This window comes from Phyllostomus hastatus, unplaced genomic scaffold (genome assembly GCF_019186645.2).
Source record: "Phyllostomus hastatus isolate PE091 unplaced genomic scaffold, TTU_PhHast_1.1 phas_contig_150, whole genome shotgun sequence".
NCBI lineage: Eukaryota > Metazoa > Chordata > Mammalia > Chiroptera > Phyllostomidae > Phyllostomus > Phyllostomus hastatus.
Genome location: NW_025333611.1, coordinates 8576599 through 8598530, shown reverse-complemented (window position 1 = coordinate 8598530; position 21932 = coordinate 8576599). Strand labels below are relative to the sequence as shown.

The window sequence follows — 21932 nt, the reverse complement described above, 5'->3', positions numbered from 1 at the left end:
CATTTAATCCTCCTTTTGTGTCGTCCATCACAAAGTAAAATTGAGGGGGCACCTGGTATTAAATACTGTATTTACAGAAAGGCAGTAAAAAAACCATCAAGATAGCATTTAGTGTATTGTTCTTTTACAAAAGAGAAAGAAAAAAATTGCCTTTATCGACTGGCATATTACAATTATGATGTTTTATTTAAATAATCACATATGGGCAATTTGTTCAAAGTAACTTCTGCATTCGCAGCAGGAAAGCATCCCCCATCCACTCACGTTGTCCTGTGCATCGAGACAGGATAAGTAGAGCGGCCATTACAGGGGAGAATCAGGGCATTGCGATCGCCGTCGTCCGCAGCGTCGGGGCCTTCGCTTTCACGGCCTCGGCATTTCCGTCCGCCTTTGTTGAGACTCTCTTTCCCCCTCAATCTAGCTCTGGTCTCCTTATGGCGTTTTAAATTATCGATACCTTTTATGCTTTTCTCTGTTTTTGTTCTACCTTTGTGTGGATAGCTCCCACTATTATTTGTCAAAATTGCTTCCTTTGCTGCACGTGTGTCTGAACTGTGGTTGAATCCTGGTGAGTGTTTCTTAGCTGGTAGCTGCACCTGCCTGGGCAGAAACAGGCTTTGTTCCCTAGAGAGCAGCTTTGTGGCAGCTGAGCCTGAAGCTTCCATGTCACAGGGGTGGGGTGGGGGGCAGGTTGGGGGGAGGCAGGAGATGGAAACTCATTTTATCTGGCCCTGGACACTTGGCTTTGCCCCAGTTTCATTCCAACAAAGAGCATGCATTCATTCCTTGGGGTTCTTAATGTGAACTCTCACTTCGGGAATATCCTGTGCAGTAATTTTTTAAAGATTTATTTATTTATTTTTAGAGAGGGGGAAGGGAAGGAGAAAGAGAAAGAAACATCAGTGTGTGGTTGCCTCTTGCACGCCCCAATCTGGGGACCTGGTCTGCAACCCAGGCATGTGCCCTGACTAGGAATCGAACCAGCAACCTCTGGGTTCGCAGGCCAGCTCTCAGTCCACTGAGCCACACCAGCCAGGGCTCCTGTGCAGTATTTTATTTGCTTGCTCTGGGTTGACTTCATAAACACTAATCACACACACACACACACACACACACTAGCTCAACAATGAAAACGGAAGCACTGAAAATCTGAGTACTTAGGAATAGTCTTTGAGGATTCTTGATTCTGTCAGCTATCCTGCATATCTTCTGTCCTACATACAACAGTGAAATAATAGTATTCTATAGAGACACACCACATGGAACAGAAGTTACGGCATGTAGCCATTATGGCTGAGTCCCCACCTGAGGAGGTTTACTGATCTTACGAATTATAGGCAAATACAAGTGCAAAACAGGTAAGGAAATTGTTTGAAAGGTAGTCGGAGATGACTAAAAAAGTAGATGTGAATTTAAGCCTCAGAAACAGTGGGACGTGTAATAGAAACCCCAAGAAGTATCAATAAGTCGTTAATGAAGACCAGAGAAATATTGTACCAGTGACATGGGCAGTCACCAAAATAGATGAGGGAGGAGAAAAGGAATCAGAGGAAGCCTTTCCTGAGGAAGAGGAGAGCTCGACTGAATTCCTATTATTACGAACCCCGAGAACTACTAACTGCTCTTCTTAGTGTCGACTCTCTCGGGTATAAAGTGGGAATGATGATCTTATCACCTTGTAAGGTTGTTTAATGAGATAGCAGTTACATAGATTTCTTAAAGCAATACCTAGTATATATTAGTATAGTAGATGCTACTATTACTTTAAATATGTTTGTCATTATTATTAAATAGCTGTCATTACTGTAAATATATTTTTATCCTTATTATTATCAGAAAAATAACTATTCTAAACAACTCAATCAGGATGCCTCCCTCCTAACTTTTTTAAGTCTTGATACTAATTGCAAAGAATTTTTGAATTTTGACTATTTCCTGCATCTCTGGGCAACTAAAATACTGCACCCTGATTCTGGCCCCTGCAGTAAAACCAAACTTAGAACAAAAACCGACCTTGAACAGACCAATGGTTGCCATAGGGCGAGGAAGCTTCTTAAAATTCCTTAACAGTACCAGATAAACTTGAAAATATGCTTTCAGTGTTCATATTAAAACGGTTCCTCTTTGAAAATGAATTCATTTTCGGACTTAATGGTATTAAATTATTAAGTCATATCTGCACGAGCCCACCTCTTTTTCTGAAAATTAGACGTAAGTGGTACCTTTTAGACTTGGTCCAGCAAGCAATATGCATTTGCTATTCTAGGGATTCCCACTCAGTCGTTCCCACTTCTTTCTTTTGCTTCCCTCCTTTCCCTTTCCTTCCTCCCTTCCGTTTTGCTTCCTTTCTTTTATTGTTCCTGTAACTTCACTCAACCCTGTCAACGTGGTGTTAGCACGCTGTAAGTACATTGCGTTTGGGCAGTAACAGCCCCCGTACGACACGCTCTCTGGCTTTGCAGGTCGTGTTATTCAAAGCAGCACGCCGTCCTGATGTATTAAAAGGCTACTGGATCGAGGTTCTGATATGCAAGCATTTTACAGTTGTCAGCAAAGCCATATTTGTCTGTTGAAATCAGAATTTGTGAATGGTTTGAAAGTTTAAAATCTAACAGGAAGGGACAGTGACAAATCCATGGTCCGATCAAAATTCAGTTGAAACTTTGTTGCAAAAAAAAAAAACTCATTTGTGTTGCCAAATTGGAGCCTCTTAGGTTGTTTTGCACAGGGCTGGACTGTGTTAACTGGGTTGGCTAGCAACCTCCTGCTCTGTGATTAGCTTAGGGTATTGTTTATGAGCACAGCCTCTCACTTCCACTCCCATCACTCTCCCCACTTCATTGTGCGCACAGCATAATGAAGTCTGGTTCCTCCTAGAGAGTCAAACATTAGCGCTGCAGAGGAGACCAATTATTTCAGCCCCTTTATTTTAAAGATGTGGAAACCAAAGCTGAAAGTTCGACTCGTGATAGATAATTCAACTACTGAGTGGCTCAGCCATGCCTCAAATTCTGCTCTCTAAATCCAATCCCATATTATCACTACACATCCAACTATTACAAGAAGCTAGTTTAAATGCCAATGGTTGTTAATAACAAAGACTCTGACCCTGTGTATTACTCCGAGGAGCCTAATAACACGTAAGCTCTGATCGGAGTGGCGTATGAACTATAGGCAACTTGCTATGGTCAACATTTCTCACTAAATCACCTCGGCCGCCCTGTTGGGGATCTAATGAGACCCCCCATACACACACACACACACTTATAAACGAAGAAACAAAGGCTCATCAGTTTAAGTAACTTCCTGAAATGCACAAGCAGGAAGGGGCGGAGTCTAGTCTGAAGGCCCCGTCTTCCTGAGGCCAGCCTCCACGTGGTGCTGCCTCCCGACGGTCGGGTTTCCAGTCCTTCCTTCCGTCTCCCAAATTCAAACCTGTGCGAACACGTGCAACACACTCTCGACAGCCTCTCCAGACATGTCAGTCTTTCTGGTTTCTCCTTCCTTTGCCAGAGTGGGGGTCTGGGAGAAGAGTTGGGTACAGTCATTTGTCGTTCCTCTGTGTCTGCCGGCCTCATGCTGGAGCAGCAGATCCGGACCATCCCTGCCCAGCAGCACCGCATGCAGCGTGCACCGCGCTCAGGCAGCCGCGGCCTTTGATGCGGAGCTTGAAGAGGCATTCTAGGCCCTGGCCTTTTTTTTTTTTTTTTTGGCGTTTGTTCTTGCTCACAGGAGTAGTAGTGCTGGAGACTGAAGAAGATGCCTGGTAGGCTGGCTGTGAAGAAAGCTGGAGAAAGCTCCTTTATTACCTAAGGAATATAAATCATGTCAGATTTGCAAAGAGAAATTTGGACGGAACTATAGAGACTTCTAAGGCTCCTTATATTCTTTCTAATCAGCTCTTACCAAGCAGAGTCCAGCAAACTTATTTGACTGCTAGTACACCTCAACTTCTTGTAACAGTAGCATATATAACCGTGGAGTAGAAATAGGGAAATCAAAGCAAAAAGTTTATAATCTGTTTCCCTTTAATGATTAAGAAAAAAAATCAAATACTAGAAACATAATTATTCACCTTTCTAAAGTATTCGACATTTTTAGGTGGAAATAGTTTATAATTTGACACATCCACCCAATCATCCACCAAGTCTATTGTAGTTACATAATACAATAAGTGAGCTGTCTTTAGCCCAGTTAGAATTCATAATACAATGAACAGACACATTAACAGTTAAATTGTAATTAAGGGGAATAAGTGCTACAATAAAGATCTCCATAAAGAGATTTGGGGATCTAAAGGAAGAAATAATTGTTCCTGGAGAGGCTGGCCAACGTCACGCATGGCGATTGACACTGGAGGTGATTGGCGTGGGACGAGTTGTCATCATCCAGAGGGTGAATGGGGGGAATGGGCACCCCCAGGCCCAGGGGGTGAAGACTCAGTGCTATTCACTATGTCCATTGAGAGAAAGTTGGACTGTTCAAAGTGACCTGGTGACGTCAAGGAGTGGCACTGGGGAAGGAGACAATGCTAGCCTAGGATGTAAAGCTGAGATTATAAAAGGTTCACACCAAAACATGACCAATCTCCAGTGCCCATCTCCATACACGTTGGGACGTTTCAACATAAATCAAGGGAAGACTTTGCAAATGATGTTCAAGAACTCTAGAGGAAAGCTCATTGTTGTTCCGAAATTACCCTGGATCTGAACAGGTATTTTTAATAAAATTTTAAAGCATATAATTAAACTTTGTGCTTTCTCAGCAGACTACCAAATCGGCTGGGCAGTCTTGGGATCACATTGTTGTAAAAGTTAACGCATTTTCGCTTATTATTGTCCCTGTAATACTTGCCCGCCATGGCCGTTCAGTGGGCTGTAGTGGAGCATTCCTAAGATCGTTCTTATTGTTGTCTGCTTCTGCTTTTCCCCCCATTAGGACGAAAGGTTTTTTAATTTTATTTTTCCAATTTGTTCGCTTGCTTGCTTTACTTTCTCTCCCTCGTAGGACTAAGGTGGCTGTATCAACTCTAACAGTGGAAGGTCCCAGCAACTTAGGTCTTGTTTATTTCTCGCCCCCACCATGTGTGCACTGCGGGTTGGTGGGGACTTTGCTCCCCACCCAGACTCCCAGCCGATGAAGACAGCACCACCTGGAGCTCTTTGGGGTGCAGAGAAAGGAAAAACAGAGCACAGGGAGATTCAAGCCCTCTCTCGTACCAAAAGCTCAGTGAAAGTGACAAATGTCACCCTTGCCAGCATTTAATGTTGGCTAAGATGTATCATGTGACTTTCTCTACTTTTAAAGGAGGTTAAGAAAGTACTTTGGAGGAAGAGAACCCCAATTCTTTGGGGGCCACATTAAGTTCCCTGCATGTATTAGCTAGGGCTGCCATAGCCAAGTACCAGACACTGAGTGGCTTAAACAGTGGAAATTCCTTTTCTCACCATCTGGAGGCCGGAAGCCTGATGTCATGATGTCAGCACCGCTGGGTTCCGGTTAAAACCTTCTTCCTGGTTTTCAGACACCCACCTTCTCTCTGTGTCCTCACGTGGCAGAGCGAGGGCTCTGCTGGCTCATCCTCTTCTTCAAGCAGTACCGGTCAGGTCAACTCCTGGATGACCTCATTTAACCTTAATCATCTCATTAAAGGCCCACCTGCAATATATTCACACGGAGGGTTAAGGCTTCAACATGTGCCTTTGAGGAGGACACAGTTCAGTCCATAGCACACAATGTATATTTTTAAAAATTTGGTTGAACATAAACATTGGGAATGACACTCTCCAAATGTTTGGTGCACAGAAAAATTTGGATCAATGCTCCAATAGCATCCACCATATCATTTCCATTGGCCAATCGTTAACACTTCGTGCTCTAAAAATTGTTAGTAATTGTCATCCAGATCCATACCCTAAAATTTTCTTGCACAGGCTTTTAAATTTCTTTCTTTTTTTTTTTTTACTGATTTGAACAAGAGTCTAAAAAAGACAAGTCAGAAGGGAGCAGAAATGGGAGCTTGCCCACCTGTCACTCCCCATCTCTCCGCCTTCCCGCTCCCGTTGCCGAGTGGAGGCAGCTCTGCTGACACTCCACTGATTCCTATTAGATGTGAGGCCATCGCCGAGGATGCTGACAGCGCGCCTCCCAGGCCCTGCTGGTCCTGTTTGGGTCTAACGTTAGCGAGACGATAGGTGTGCAGCTGTTTCTCCACGAGCAGGCCGTTGCAGGCACACCTGTGAGCCGTTCTAGTTTAGCTGTGTGGTTTATTTTTTCTTTCCACCTGATGTTATACAGTGAGAAAAGGGAATCGTAAAATTTCATTTGCGCCCAATATCTATTAGGCATTGGTTTTTCCTAAGGGTAAGGCATCTTTCTCTTCCTTCTGCTGCTGACTGGTGTTTTGGGTTTTGCTGGGGGGGGGGGGGTGCATTCCTCTCAAAAATACCAGGATATTTAGTGAGACAGTCCGTTAAGGTTGATCATTAGATTTGTTTATTTAATATGTTTACACTGAATCATCTCCCTATTTTTAACAAGGTACAAATTTGACTGCTTCTTTTTAAAATTTTTATGTTTGTTCCTTTTTTTTTGAGGGCATTTTACTCATCTGATTTCTACTTTGACGTTAAGTGGTTAATGGGGAGGCAGGGCACGATCGCTTACGAAGTACTTCACATCTGAGACGATTGAAGAAACCTTTTGCCTTAAATCCCGCGAAGGACTAATCATGTGTCTGTGTGTTACTGTTGAAGATGAGGCAGTGAATTTTTTATTCTCAACCGCAGAATGGCTCTTGTGCCCAGGGCAAAGTAACAGTTGGGACATTATTTGGTTAATTTAGCCGTGGTTTGAAAAAAAAAAAGAAAACAGCAAAATTCACATTTTGCCAAATGGTTTTCCGGAGTCATTGCCCTAAATTCTGGTAATTTCCCCTTTTCTATCACTTGTTCCTCTTTAATTCTGGATGGAATTAAGTTAGAGAACACATCTGGACTCAATTTTTAAAACAAACCCTTCATTTTAGAACAGTGTTAAATTTTAAAAAGTTTTAGATTTGCGGAACCATGGCAAAGATAACCCAGACAGTTCCTGTGTACCCCACAGCCAGCCTTCCCCGTCGCTAACATTTGCGTAGAGGCCTCAGCAGGGTCTGCCCACACGTCATTTCATTGTCGTGGACTCAGCGTAGCGCTGGCTGTGTGGCAAATCCTGGTTTTGGTTTGGGGAATTTCTGTGATTTTTTTTCAAATCATTTCAGTCTCTAGCATGTTGAATCTGTGCATGTGAAACCCACGGATACAGAGAACTGACTGTATTTTCTGCTCCAGTCTCAGCCCTAAGATCAGTCCTCTCTGCATGGAACCTATTTTGCCCCTCCTTTTCTTTCTCTCTTCCTCTCTCTTTCTTCCCTTCATTTTCTTTCTTCTTTTTTTTTTGGAGACTAGTATATAGCAATGAAAGTCAGGTGTGATTTGCTGTCTCCCCTCGGGTGTTTAGGTTTAGCTTTAACACCTGTTGGCCGTTGAGAACGTGCTGTCTCTCCCATGGGGCGGGGGGGTGGGAGGCGGTGTGTGACCTGTCGTGAAATATTTCACTTCATCTTTTGTTTCATTCCCATTTATGTAGTAGACGAACTTCCCGTTTTGCTTCCAGATGGTTTGCTGTGTCTGCTAGGACCTCTAGAATCAGACTGATTTGATTATATTTTAAACAGGTAGTTCATGTGTGGTAGTTCCAAAGCACATAGCTTTCTTCCGTCTACGCAGGTGTCAGGAAACTGTCAGAAAACCAACTAGAATCCGTAGCTCAGTGCATCTACAGAATCTTTAAAAAAGGAGTTTGTTCCTTAATATAAAATCGTCACTAATTAATTGTCTTGACTATGTTTTGGTTTCATTTTTCTTAAGCCCTGTCGCACGGTGTTATGCTTTTGGCGGATGTCTCAGAAGTGTCCTTTTGCAGTGGAGGTCACCGGCCACGGGATCGCAATGTCACTGAAGCAGATAGTATTTATGTATTGTACCATTACTTTCATCATAACATACTCATTTTAGACCTGGAAGGAATCTTTAAAAACTATCTATCATCAAACTGAATCATTTTAATATTGAGTCAAATGACTTATCTAAGCTGATTTATTTATGTAGCTGCCCAACTGCAACTGGAACTGAAGCGTGGGATGCAGATTCCATCCAGAAAAAAAAAAAGTTTAACTACTTCAAGAACTTATAAATATGTGCATATATTATACATATAATTACAGAGAGATGAAACTTTGATTCAGCAGAGCATTTTGGTGGCTGAGGGCATGACCATCTGAATTTCATTTTCTATTTTTACGTGGAACTCTTTGTAAATAGAACTGAGACATTTTGAAAAGAAATTCGTCTCTGCCTGGAACGAAATACACAAGAAGACATTAACTTATTTAAAGGAAAAATAAAATGCACCGCGGACGAGGCTTCTTCGGATGGTTCACTAGGAATCTGTCCCTTTGAATGATATTAAAAATGAAAATAAATGTTTGTAAAGAAAGCCGTTAACACGACTGTGTTGTCTTCACCCTCCCTAGCCATCAGCCAGGAACTCTGGGTCTTGTAACTCCATTCCTCATTCCCCACCCCCCTTTCCTCTTTCTGAGTCTCGGGACTGGGGACAGAGCGCGGCATCACGGAAACGAGGGCCCACCACACCGGAAGGGACTAGAGCTGTCGTGTCTGCTTTTTAATTTTGGGGAGCAGACTTTCTGAACCCCTGGGCCACCAGAAAGAGAAAGGGCATTGCAGCCTTCCCATAAAGGTGAGTGGAGGGGACATTGGCCTAGATGGACCTTCCAAAGTCAGCCCATCCCCAGCCTCCTTTGTCTTCCCAGTGGCCCAAGCCTCGGGAGACAGGACAGGAAAGGCAGCCTCATTGGAGGGTGAAGAGAGAATTTCACTCTGTGTTGTTGTTCAGCACTTGACAGAAGACATGAAAACCTGGTTCATCAGAGCTGTTTCTCTTGGCTTTCGCGCCAGCGACTCAAAGGCAGGGATCTCTGAGCCTCCCAGGAGGTGAGCGAGGGGTCACTGCTGCCTGAGAGCCTGTGTGTACTGGCCCGCCTGCCCCCCCCCCCCCCCGTGGCTGCCCTGGCTGCCGGGGCTGCCGTGGGTGTGTGGGCCCACGTCTGAGTGCTGGGGAGCCCGTAGCCTCATTTTTAGGGGGCAAAAGTGTCATCAAAAATGTCAAAAAACTCATCTTCAGTCATTCATCGTTTATGCATCCATTGTGTTGGGGGACCCTGAGCACACACAGCTGACAGAGAAAATTGGAGTGAAAGGAAGGGGGTGTATTTACATTTTCTTTCAGTTGTTGCTTCTGCTGAGTATGGAAACTAACTGCTTCTTCAGTAGAAATCATAGTTGCCTTTGGGAGAAGTAAGGTTTTTCAATGCCCTTTAAATCTTTTGTCAATATTTTAAGTAATTGGCATGAACCCCAGTACTGGAAAGGAGCTAATATTCCTGATTCCTTTAAAAACTATATTTGGGCACAACCAAAGAGGGTGAATCGTAGATTCTTAACATAGGAGCAAATCTTATTTGGCAACCCACTGACCCTCTAGTTTTTTTGAGAAGAACTTTATTTCCTCATCTCTGATAATAATCTGATTAGCTCTAATTATTTTATTCAGCTGAGTAACACATAACGAAAAACAAATAATCAGCAAAAGAAAAGTGTAACATGAGTTTGAGCAAATATCTGATTCTTAAATAAATTATTCCCAAATAATGCAATACTAAATGTAGCCCCAGGACTTGCTTTATGAAATTTTGGCAGAAGTAGAACAGAAGGACCTGGCCTAGTTGTCAAGGACTTCTATCCAAGTCCTTCCTTCCTTCCTTCCTTCCTTCCTTCCTTCCCTCCTTCCTTCCTCCCTTCCTCCCTTCCCTCCTTCCTTCCTTCCAGCCATTTGCATTTATTTATGTAAAACCTTCTGTTTATATACCCAGCACTGTTATCGGTGCTGAAAAGACTCAAGTAAATAGACAAAATACTCCCATGGAGCTTAAATTCTGGTCGCTAGCTCTCACACAGGCAGTGGTGCAGGGGTAACGGCAGGCTGGAACACTGAAAGACTACTCCAGCACCCTTCGACAGTTCCTAATGTCCTCCACTCCCTTTGAGAAGAGGGGGAAGGGTCTTTCATTTCAAACTCTGGTAGCGGGCAAAGGGGTTTTCCCATCTGCCCTTTAAACTGGACCAGGGCCTTGTTCATCAGGAATAACTCCATAATCTTGTCCTGCTTAGAATCTGGGAGAGAACTGCTCAAATCATGTGGGAGGTGGTTCTTTGAAAGCCCTAACATGAAAAGAAAAAAAAAACCAGGAGATTTACAATCCGAAGCCAGACTTAATAATACATAACAAATTGCAGCGCTGTTTGGGAATCTCCCTGGGTACCGTTCCTAAGGATTCCAAGTGTTTAATTGAAATTTCTTTGGGGACAGTAGTACTCATTCACTTAAGCGTTATATTTATATTTCAGTGCAAAGGAAGGAAGTCAAAGGGCTAATAGACCGAGCGAGCAGAATGACTGCTTTTCAGCTGCAGGCCGGGAAGAGCCAGCAATTCTCCGAGGAGTGCTTATCCGGGAGACAGCCTGCTTACGCAGCCCCCAGGGACCGTGGGCGGGGGGCGGAGATGTGACTGACAGCTGTTCCTCCCTAGACTGAGACAGAATGCAGGATCCCCGCGCTGCCTGTTTAATCAAACTGTTTGCAGTCTAGAGGATTAAAACACCTCGAGATGGAAAAGTATTCTGATCCAGATTTATTCTTAGAAAGGCTGTTCCTTCTCCCCTGATGGTGAGCAGAGGATGTCTCAGCCCCAGGGCACTTTGCCCTCATAATTTTCAGACTATGAGTAACGAATACCTATATTATTCTAGGCATATTTTAGACGTTCCATTTGTGGAGGAATCAAAGTAAAAGTAACCATGTTACAGTAATCCTCCTTGCAATTGATGATACAAGAATAGTAGACTAGCTTTCCACGTTCCACCTTCTATTACACATTCTATAAATCTTAACAGTTAACGCTGTTCTTTCGAGTATAGATGCAGCTTTTACGTACATACAGAGAAATACTGGCATTTCACCCACTTAATGTTTGAAACAGCTTTATTGAAGTATCGTTTATAAATTGTAAAATTCTGCAATTCAGAGTATACAGTTGCATGGGTTTCAGTAAATTAGCAGAGTGCACTTATTACCACAATGCGATTTTAGAACATTTCCATCACCCCAAAAGAATTCCTGATGCGCATTTGCCCCCAGCTCCTGTTCCGGACAACAATTAGTTAATGGTTACAATTAACACTACACTGGTTTACACTTGTCTCTGAAAGGGTATGGATTTAGTTTCCTTGGATGTGGACTTCAGTCTGTATTTTGCATGTGGTAATATTATTATTCTTATTTTATAAGTGAGGAAATTGAAGTTTAGAGAAACCAGGAAATTTACCCACAGTCCCAGAGCTAAGAAGCTGGAGGATTTGAACTTTGTCTTGTCTGCCTCCAAAGTCCCTTTGCCCTGTGTTGCGCAGTTACTCCTAGTTTGCATGTGACCTGGATCTTAACAGGAGATTGATCAGAGATTAATCTTGTTGTTCTTGTGTGTGTGTGTGTGTGTAGCATTTCACTTTTCTCATTTCTCAGTTCTCTTATTGTTATCACGTACATAGTATGTGCACAACGTCCAGGGTGGGCAAACTTAGGTTTATAGTTCTGAATATGCCACACAGAGTTTGTTATCATATTATTCATTTATAAACTATTGTATGCTTATATAATTATTCTGTTGTATAAACTATAAGCCTATTTTTGCCCACCCCTGTGTATTTGTGTATGCATACATACCTAGCATGTTTCTTTTTATTTCGGGTTGTGTTAGGGTTAGATGGCTGACTGTTCACTGATGCTAATACATGCAATGGTTATTTTCTTTCATATTAAAAAATGTATGTTACCCTCTCTTTTCTCATCTGTATGAAAACATCTCAAAAATATTTTATTATTGAAATATAAAAGTGCTGGTATTGAAATGCAGCATTATAATATTACATATTGACCAGTTAATTCTTTACATTAACATTTATTTGGAGTTACTTACATTATTCAGTTGTTGTTGTTTTTTTTAACTAACTCATAGTACCAATGATCAGAGATCTAACCACCGGCATATCAGAATGGTGCTGAATGTTATCAATTTGGAGAGGGAAGGATTTTAATGGAGTCTCACCCTCCACCTAATGACACTGCAACAGTAATTAGAGTGTGATGGTGAGAACGGCTTTGGAGCCGCCAAAATCTGAGTTCAAGTTTCTGCTTTTTTTTCTTCTTCTCTCTGACTTTCCACAAAAAGTGTAGAGTTTATTTTTATTATGGGTGACACGCATAATTATTTAAAGTTTTAATACATTTTTATTTCAGTAATTCCGCATGTTCTGATCCTTCCACGACCTTAGTGCCTCCTGAGATTGCATCTTAAGTCCTTTTAAAAATAATGTTTACTCGATCCAGTTGTTGTGTCGGTCAGTCCTGTAATCGTTGGGACTCAGTCTCTTCAAGCAACTCACTTTCGGGCCACGGCTAGGGTCAGAGCAGATGGGTCTGCCTGGGTTCTCAAGTTCAGACACCCTTTCAACGGGGTTAAGTTCAAGTCATCTTCATCCCCAAGTTAGCACTCCCTAGGATGGTACAGATCGTCGGGATACATCAGGGCTTATTATCATATCATTCATTTGCCCTCCCTGGGCCTCCCCGGAAGCAGAAGAGTTGTCTTAGGCAACACATTAAGTGCATTGTGACCCATAAACACACAAAAAATCTCATAATATTTTAAGCTGAGTAAATTTATGGTTGTATGTTGGGCAGCATTCAAAGCCATGCTGAGCTGCATGTGGCCCACGGGCTGCGGGTTGGACACCCGCGGACACCTTTCAGTCCAGACATCCTGTTCTCGAGAAAAAACCCTTGACACTCACATCCCTATGTCCTTTCCGGTCCGTTCTGTCTTCTGTCCCATGTTTTTGGACTCGGATACTCTTTTTAGATAAAGCAGCTCCTTCAGTATGTTCTTGTTCTAAATATACATTCATCTCCTCTGGTAATTCAGAATTTACTATGCAATAATTATTCTCCCCCAATTGGATAGCACATTCATCAGGTTCGAGATTTGTTGCAACCTCTTCCTCTCCCTCTGACTCTTCAGTGGGAGAGACAGATCCGTCATCATCCAAGTATTTATATCCATGAATATCAAGGTCTTTTTCTCAATCTTCACCAGCATTCATCTGTTTCAAGGATTCCTTGAGGTGGTATTCATACTTCAGTTTTTTTAAGGTAGTTGAAAAATTCTCTTGTCACTGCTTGCTCCAAGATTAAAAATTTCCCCAAGGTAATGGTTTTCTTCCATTCTCGGATTCTAAAAATGGGAAGTGAGGTTTTCTGTCTTTAAATTGTTTCTTATTTATTGGTAACCTTGTGTTTTTCCTTCTTGTCTTCTTTTTGTTCTTCCTAGTGGCTTATATTTCCTCTTTTTATGTTTCTTTTCTTCGAATCTTCCACAAATAGCTTTTAAAGTCAGTGGTCTTGGTTCTAAAGATGAGTCACTGGATAAATCTCATGCTTAAATGCTTTCACTTGAATGGACAAATTTTCTAATAGGATTGCTTTGCCTTCATTAAGGTGAGTAAGGAACACACTGAGTTTTAAATAAGCTGCATCCAGAGGAAGAGTTATCCCTTTGGTTTTCTGGGTCCGAAGCTGAGTCAGACGCCAGTAGGTAGTCCGGAGAATCCATTCCTGAGATGTATTCTCCAAGCACCTGTCAGAACTGTTATTCGTCACTTGTCCTTTGCTTTCACCAAATCTCCAACCACGTCAGCAGGCGGTTTGCACCAAGTGCTGGCTCAGTACAGGTCTCAGCAGTGTACTGGCCACCCTCAACCCAGGCCTTGGAGGTCTGCATCCAGAAAGCGCCCAACCTGAGCCCTCCGACAGGTAACCTCCACCCACCCGTGCACCTGTGCACCAGAGAAGATCAATTTTGGACTTTCCTAGTGACCATGTTGATTTGTTTCAGCGGGTCCTGTCATTTCTTCTTCCTCTCCATCATTTAACGCACAGTAGGTCTGACAAACGGCGGTTACTTCCTTAAACAAGTTCTCAGTAGGAAGTCAGGTTTATCTTTTGGATCCTATAGGTGTGTACATTTTCTATAAAACACAGCTTCCAAAAATTCAGTGCTGACTACATTATTTTTGGGGTCAATCTAACTGATGGGAGGAGGAAATCCAAAAGTACGTAAAGGATCAACCACAGCCAAAATGAATCTCTCATCCCTGTGAAGTCAGAAACCAGTCATGCTGATGACTAGGTCCATACCCTCCGGGGGGGACACTGGGGATAAGGTTCCTCTTACCCTCTGGCCCCGCGCCACCTTGAATGCGCCGTTGCCGGCACCCCCGAGTCGCCAGGGAGCGAGAACACAGGGCAGGACCATTTCCTCTGCAGGCTCTCTGGGGTTTAGTGGCGCACATCACTTTCGCTGCACTCGGTGGACGAGAACTCAACGCACGGCCTGATCTAGATGCATTGGGAAGAGGGAATGATGGTTCCCGGTGGGAAGCCGCTTTCTAGCAGCGGTTCTATGCCATGGAAGGAGAAACGCTGATTTGGGTGGATGGCAGATGCTCTCTCAAGCGAAGTCTCCAGGCAGAAGATTAGGCAAGAATCTGACCCTGACACTTGCTGGGGCCTTGAACCTTGGGTCAGTTAGCTGCTGGGAGAGGTGGTGATGAACAACTTGGTGTCTTCACTTTCAAATGTGGTCCTAACTGTCTGTTTTCTCAAGCCTTCCGGCCCGTAATTATGTAAATAAAAAGCGCAAGAGCTCTGGGGAGGGACCGCTCCAGCAGGTCCTTCTCACTCCCTGCGGCCCCTCAGCAGAACCCCCAGGGACCAAGGGCGGACCCCGGGGCAGATGAACTCGGGGCACCTCCCTCTGCCATCGCTCTCTGGTTTAAGGTTTTTGTTCCCTCCGCCTTCTCTCTTACTAATGAATGCTCATTTCAACGATCACTGTAGGAAACCTAGAGCGGAGACTCAAGACTTGCAGCCCAAAGACCTTTTTTAAAAAAAAATTTGGACTGCACTTTTTTTTTGAATTATACATTTTTGGCCACCATTTACAAATCAGTAAAAAAAATCTAGATTTCAGGTTTTTCTAGAAAAATTGCAAGATCTGGCACCATTAGCTCCACCTTCTTGAGTGGCAGAAACCTACTGGCTCTGGATACCACCCGGTGCCCTATCTCGCGCCGCCCCCCACACCCCCCCCACCCCCCCCCGGCCCCGCTACACCTTGGTGTCCTCGGCGCTGGCCGGCCAAGCTCCTTGTGTTGACTGCTTAGCTTCTGTGACTCATTTATATTTATGAAATGTGGTCTCGTGGAAAACCGTGTGACCTCTTTGAAACTTTTATCTTTCTCAGGCCAGTGGATAATTATTAAAAAAAACTTATGAGCTAGAATAAATTGAATCTCCATGTTCAATTGTTCTTCATCCTATTTTTTTTTTTTTTTTGGATAGAAGGTTCTGCAGCGTGGTCCTCCGTTTTTGGAAGACGTTTATTTATTAAATGAATGTTCCATAATAATTATTCCCCCACTGCCTGTGTTACTCCCCATAGCCGTTCGGCTTATAGGATTTTAGGCTTCTGTTCTGAATTCATTTAAGTAGTGGTTTTCTCTTGCCAGACAAAGGGTCTGCATAGCAATAATATATGTGACAAAAGATATAATGGCACTGTTAAAAAAAATGGCAATCTCTTTCTTGGAGTTGTAGCTAATAATGTATTTCCGAGGATGTGTAGTGAAACTTTGACATATGTCATGGTTGTCAAAGTCGGCATTAACACAAAATAATAAGTTATTTAATATAGGATTCAACTTTATTATTTTTTCAAGTAAGCTGCCTGTCACCAAGTTCTGAAGTGGATTTCTTTAAAGTCTCCCCGTCTCCCGAGAAAAGGGGGGAAAGGCGGCCTGTCCCTGGACGGGATCTATGACTCATTATGTCAATCAAACCCCACTTCAGAGGGGAATAAAGAGATTTGTATCTCAAAGCTGCGCATAACAACTCCTCGGCTTTTCATTTCATATTTATGAGTTGGTTTACTTTGAAGTGTTTATCAGCCAATGCGCAGAAGCATGAGGGAGCCTTGCCCGAAACCATACTCACGCATCTAATCTGAAATGCTTGCTGAGCAGACTCGCTCCTCGGCGCAGGCCGTGGAACAGTAAATACATAAATAAACTTTTTGTTATTGGGGGTCTTGGAGCCATGTCTTTATAGGAGCTATAAAAAAGAGTAAATGGTGCTGAACAGTTAGAAATCGGTGTAACACAGGAAACCTGGTTCTGTGATGTGCAAAATTAAGGGAGGGGTAGAAAATTTCTTACTTGAAATGAAACCATGTAAAGTGCAGAGGGATAAAAACACACAGATATTTACCTAGGAGTTGCCTGTGGCCTAAGTCTCTGGGTCTGAGTGGCCATACACAATGGCAGTGAGTAGTACTGGGTGTGTTTTCCTTATTTTATTTTATTTTTTTGAAGATGTAATTCTCAGAACGATTCAGGAGATGTTGAAACCATGAAATAAAAAGCTGTTTTGCATTTTTTTTACCTGGATTTGTAGGTATATTAAAAACAGGTAGAAGAAAAGGCAGGGAAGATGAGGAAGGAGCATGTATAAAGTAAAATAAAACATACATTCTTTATAAATGAAACTGGTATATAGTTCTTCACTTTTAATCTCCCTGTGTATCTTTGGTTAATTAATTCAACAAATGCTTATTGAGCAGGTACTACATCGGATCCTGGCTTTACAGGCGTGACAATCAGCCAGAGTCTGGAAGGGGATCTAGTGCGGTGGAGGCGGCTGACAAATCCACAGGTCACTGTCAAGTTCGCACAGTGTTATTCGCTTGACCAGGGATGCTTCATTCTCTACTTCTTTATGCTGTATCCCATTGTTTGTGCTCATTTATTTATAGCAAAAGGGTGTTCAAAGAAATAAGCCTAATTCACTTTGACAATCTACAAATTACTTCATTAATTGGAAAAGTTGGGAGACGACAAAAGCTAGCAGTTCATAAGCCGTCCTCTTGCAAAAGGGTTACTCTCCTGTTTGGCCCCCACCCCCTTTTCGTTACCGATTTTTCACAGAGCCTCCCATCCCCCATCCCACGCTCCAGTCTCCTAGCCGGGCAAAGGGGCTCTGATGCCATGCGTCTCAGGAGAAATGCTGTGTGATCTCGGTGGTCTAAAGCGGAGTCTTTAAACTCAGCTAGAAAGCATGGCATGTGGGAGACCACCCTGGCTTTGGAGCCTAAAAGAGAAATGCGTGCGTGAATCCAGGCTATTCCAGCGAACTCTTCTTGTGATCTCAGGGCTCCCATTTCTTCCTCTCGAGCCTAATGACTTCTTCCTGGGTTTGTTCTTTCTGAGGATTATACGAGATTTTGTGTGTAAAGTGTCTGTAACCTAGCCTTGACACATACGATACAGACAATAAATATTAAGCCACAAGTGTTTGGTAAATGAACAAATGACAGATGCCAACTCTTCTTGATCCCATGTTTTAATTTTAAACAGAAACCAAGGGCTCAGGGAATTAGGGCCTTAGCCAAGGTCATGGTTACCACTTCTAATTGTGTTTTCTAGAGAACAAAGAAACATAATTACCTTCTCCCTGCACCTGCCTTCTCATCCCCACCCATGGAAGTGCCGTGGAAAATAAATGGATAAGAAATAAGATGTGATATAATAACTGCATATTTATATGTCTAGCTCATTTGTAGTCCCCAATAGCAGAGCCGTAGCGTTTCCACCTTTGGCCCTTTGCACACATTCTTGTCTTTTTGTAGAACTGAGCTGAATTGATCTGTTTGAGACATGGACGGTGAGTGCCTTAGATCTGCACAAGCCGTATAATGGCAACAATTCTTGGGAAGACTTAGGTGCGAAGCGTAAAACCGGCCAGATACGCAGGCACGCCAACCCAAACCTCTGTGGCGTGTGTTCCTGATAATGCTGATGGATAGGCATTCTGAAAGGACTGTTTTGGTTTTCTTATTCGAATGGAGATTCAGCACACACAGCACACAAGAGAAAGCGATTTGGAGCCAATTCTAGGAGAGAGGATATTGAAGCAAGAAATAAGTGTTCGAAATAATCTGTTGCTGATCTCTAAACAACTTGAATTAATGAGGCTCCTAGCCCCTGGTGGCATGGCCACATCGGCCTCGGGGCACAGAGGCCGCAATTTCCCTGGTGGCCCCTTCACAGGACCAGAGGGAGCAGACGGAATCAATGCCCCCCTTGAAAGCAGAGTGCCCTGCATAAGGGAAAGGTTGTCTCTCACAGGAAGGCTCAGCAAGTGCCAGGTAACACAACTGCTTTCGTACAGCACCTGGAAAACGCTCAGCAAGAAGTGTCTCAACAGAGGACGGTTAAGTGTCACATTGGATTCCATTGCCTGTCTTTCCAGAGAATAGCAGGTTTGCTGGGGAAAGTTGGCTCTTTAAAAAGGAAGCAATCTACTAGGAGTGACCTCTGATTTAAAAAAAAATGGCACAGACATGGGTCTCGCTTCTCTGCTCCGTCAGAGGGATACTTGGTGACCTTGGAAAGCCCAGGGACCTCCCTGTTTCGATGCTAATCGGGGGAGGTAATTCTCGCAGTTTCCAAGGACCGTGTTGACTCCTGAGGCAGTTTGTTTTGAAAATCTTCTGTAAGCGTGCTCTCTGAACACCAAAGAGGAGAGAGAGATGATAGACTCCCTGGATTCCAAGAGATAGTTTGGGAAAACGAGGAAGGGCCAAGGAATGTGTCTGTGAAGACTAAACAGTGGTCCCGCTAATTAGACGAGGCAGGACGGTATTAGCAGGGGGCAGCCTTGGCCAGAACACCTGAAAACGGAAACCCGGGCACCTTTCTGGAGCCCCCAAAGCAACCAGCTGGCCCGAGCATTGGAGAAGTACTTGGGGAAGATGTCCCTTCTGCGCTCCAGGTGATAACACGATCAGAACACAATCCGCCTTTCTCTCTAAATCCTCGGAGGAGGCTGGCAAGTTGACCCCCTGTGACCGGGGCCTTCCGTCCATCCAGGTCAGGGTTTCACGGGGGAGGCAGCGCTGCACCTTGACCGTCGTGGGCCCCAGGGCACTTCTGCCTCCGCCTGCCCCTCCTCCCCCCCCCAGAATATTTAAAATCACACTTTACAACTGACTTGTATAAAGACAAATACATCACTATTATAAATTAAACATTTTCTACAGACCAGAGGTTTACTTTTTCCTGATTTTAAAAGAAAGTGAACCATTTCGTGTTGCCCTAAAAGTGTTACAGTCCCTACTGTGTGTGAGCTCACGTGTCCCTGTTATGCTGACTGGGTAAGGCGGCCCTGGTCCCATTGAAACAGACATTTCTTTCCACTGTTGCCTTCACTCTTGAATCTAGAAGCATGAATTGCAATGCTTTGAGATAAAGACCTCCTGTCTGAAAGATGATACCTCTACCTGATGAAAAGTAGGAGTCTGGGACATACTACCTCATTTCTGTGGACTCGGAAATCACAGTTAAAATTCACACTCAAGGAATACTTGGATCCACAGGTAACACATCACCCCGATTGCTCTGTTCTGCCCCTGACATAAGAACTATTCTTCTTAAGGACGGTGTTTTTACATTGCATTTAATACTGTCTCATTTTTGAACACTGAATCTAGTCCCCATAATTTAATTTTCCCCGTGGGGATCAAGGCAGCCCTAGTGAGTGACGAACAAGCTCAGAGTTCATGTGTGCATGGCAATAAATGTGTTCCCCAAAGTTTCCGAAGTTTATTAGATTTCAAGTAGTTCCTTAATTCTGCTTCCTGTTGTACTAAGCTGCCTGGCCCCTGCCTTGTCTCTGCCCTTTCGATGCCAGCTTCATCCCCTCCACTCTCCCCTAAGCCCGTGTAGTGCCTCCTGCCCCTCCTCAATTGGAGACAAAATCCCCAGTCAACACCCATCATCTGCACCCACATGCTCTGCCTTCCTCCTATTATGGGCATGGATAACTTTTTCTCTACAGCCTTGTGTCGTTATTTTATAGATTGGGAGGCTGCAGATTGGGGGTGGGGGAGGGAGTCAGCTAACTTGCATGAGATCAAACCGTGCTGGTGGAGTAGGGATGCAAACTCGGGGTTACTCGCTCCTGAAGTATTCCCAGCCACAGGGGTGGAGTCTTCCTTCTGTCCAAGGAAAGTGCACTGGCACCCTGTGGTGATTTGGTTGCATTTACTTAAAACACACACACACACACACACACACACACACACACACCCCAAGACTATTTTTTAGAGCGGTTTTAGGTTCATGGCAAAATGGAGTGGAAGGTGCAGAGATCCCCTGTGTGCCGTCTTCTTCCCACATGCACAGCCTCCCGTCATCAGCACCCCCCACTGCAGTGAGAAATACTTGTCACAACCGCTGAGCCTACCCCGACACGTTATAATCACCCAGAGTCCGTGATGGGCATTAGGAGTCATTCTTGGCACTACATATTCTGTGAGTTCTGTGGGAGAAAAGTGTAATGACGTGTATCCACCATTGCATTATCAGACAAAGGACTTGCGCTGCCCTAAAAACCCTCTGTGCTCTTTTAGTCTTCTCCCCTGCCTAAGCCCTGTCAGCTGCCAACCTTTTTCACGTCTCCACAGTTTCGAATTTTCCAGAATGCCAGATAGTTTGAATCCTATGGTATGTAGCCTTTTCAGGTTGGCTTCTTTCACTAAGTAATATGCATTTAAGGTCCCTCCACATCTTTCCATGGTTTCATAGCTCATTTCTTTTTAATGCTAAATAATATTCCATTGCCTAAATGAGCCACAGTGTACTTATTCATTGGTCGCATTTCCTTTTGCTTCATCACTTTATTCCTGATTGACTGGAACTTAAAGAGGCATGCAATTAAAGGCATTTATCTGTAGTATAATTGTATAAACATGAAAATTTTGAATGCCATGACTTAATAGAAAAATTATGATATTGCAACTAGTTTAAGGTATGAAATAGAGATGATCTGGACCAAGGTTTCAATATTTTAATTATTTTAAATTTTATAAAAAAAGCTTTGAGTCACAGAAAAGTAAAGAGAATAAAGTGCATAATACTCATCACTTGATCACTTATAATTAAGATGTTAATATTTTGTTACATTTATTTCAGACCCCCAGATTGCTTTCTTCTCTGTGTATCTCAGTAATTAATTGCTCTTAGAATTTAGTGTATATCTTTCCAGTTCAAATTTATCCCATTAATATATGTGTCTGTGTAAACAACATACAGTGCTCATTACATTTTTCATATTGTGCTTTTGTAAATTGACATTCAAATTTTGAGGTCTCTATGAAGACTAAGATTTATTTTGAATAATTCTCTACTCCTAAGATTGTGCTTTTGTGGCTTAGTATGGTCAGCGACAAAGGTTTGTAGATCTTACTGGTCTCTCAGGAGACTTATTTCATTCACAACAGGCAGTGTATGAACTACATTACTTAACACACTGATATAGCTTTGGTGACAGTTTTGAGTTCATAGTACAAAGATCTTGGTTTTAAAAAGTCATCAGTTGATGCCTCTAGATACGCTGAAATCCTTGTAAAGCTGCTCTCTCCATCACAGCTGAACACGTCCATCAGGTGTGGAAGGCCCTTGGTTGATGGCTGTGACCATCTCGGGATCAGTGTATTTTAGTGACAAGCTAGTCACCAGTGTTGCTGAAGCTGATCAGTTACAGCATCGCTCACACTGTGAATACAATAGTGCTGACAGTGG

General features: G+C 43.2%; 1 protein-coding gene and 1 pseudogene across 1 annotated transcript in view; one reads left to right on the top strand and one right to left on the bottom strand.

The window, feature by feature from the left end:
* The window catches only part of TENM2 (teneurin transmembrane protein 2), an 842102-nt gene that overhangs the window by 36040 nt on the left and 784130 nt on the right, over positions 1-21932 (top strand). The gene's annotated exons all lie outside the window — the stretch shown is intronic.
* Positions 12984-14548, bottom strand: LOC123807558 (annotated as a pseudogene).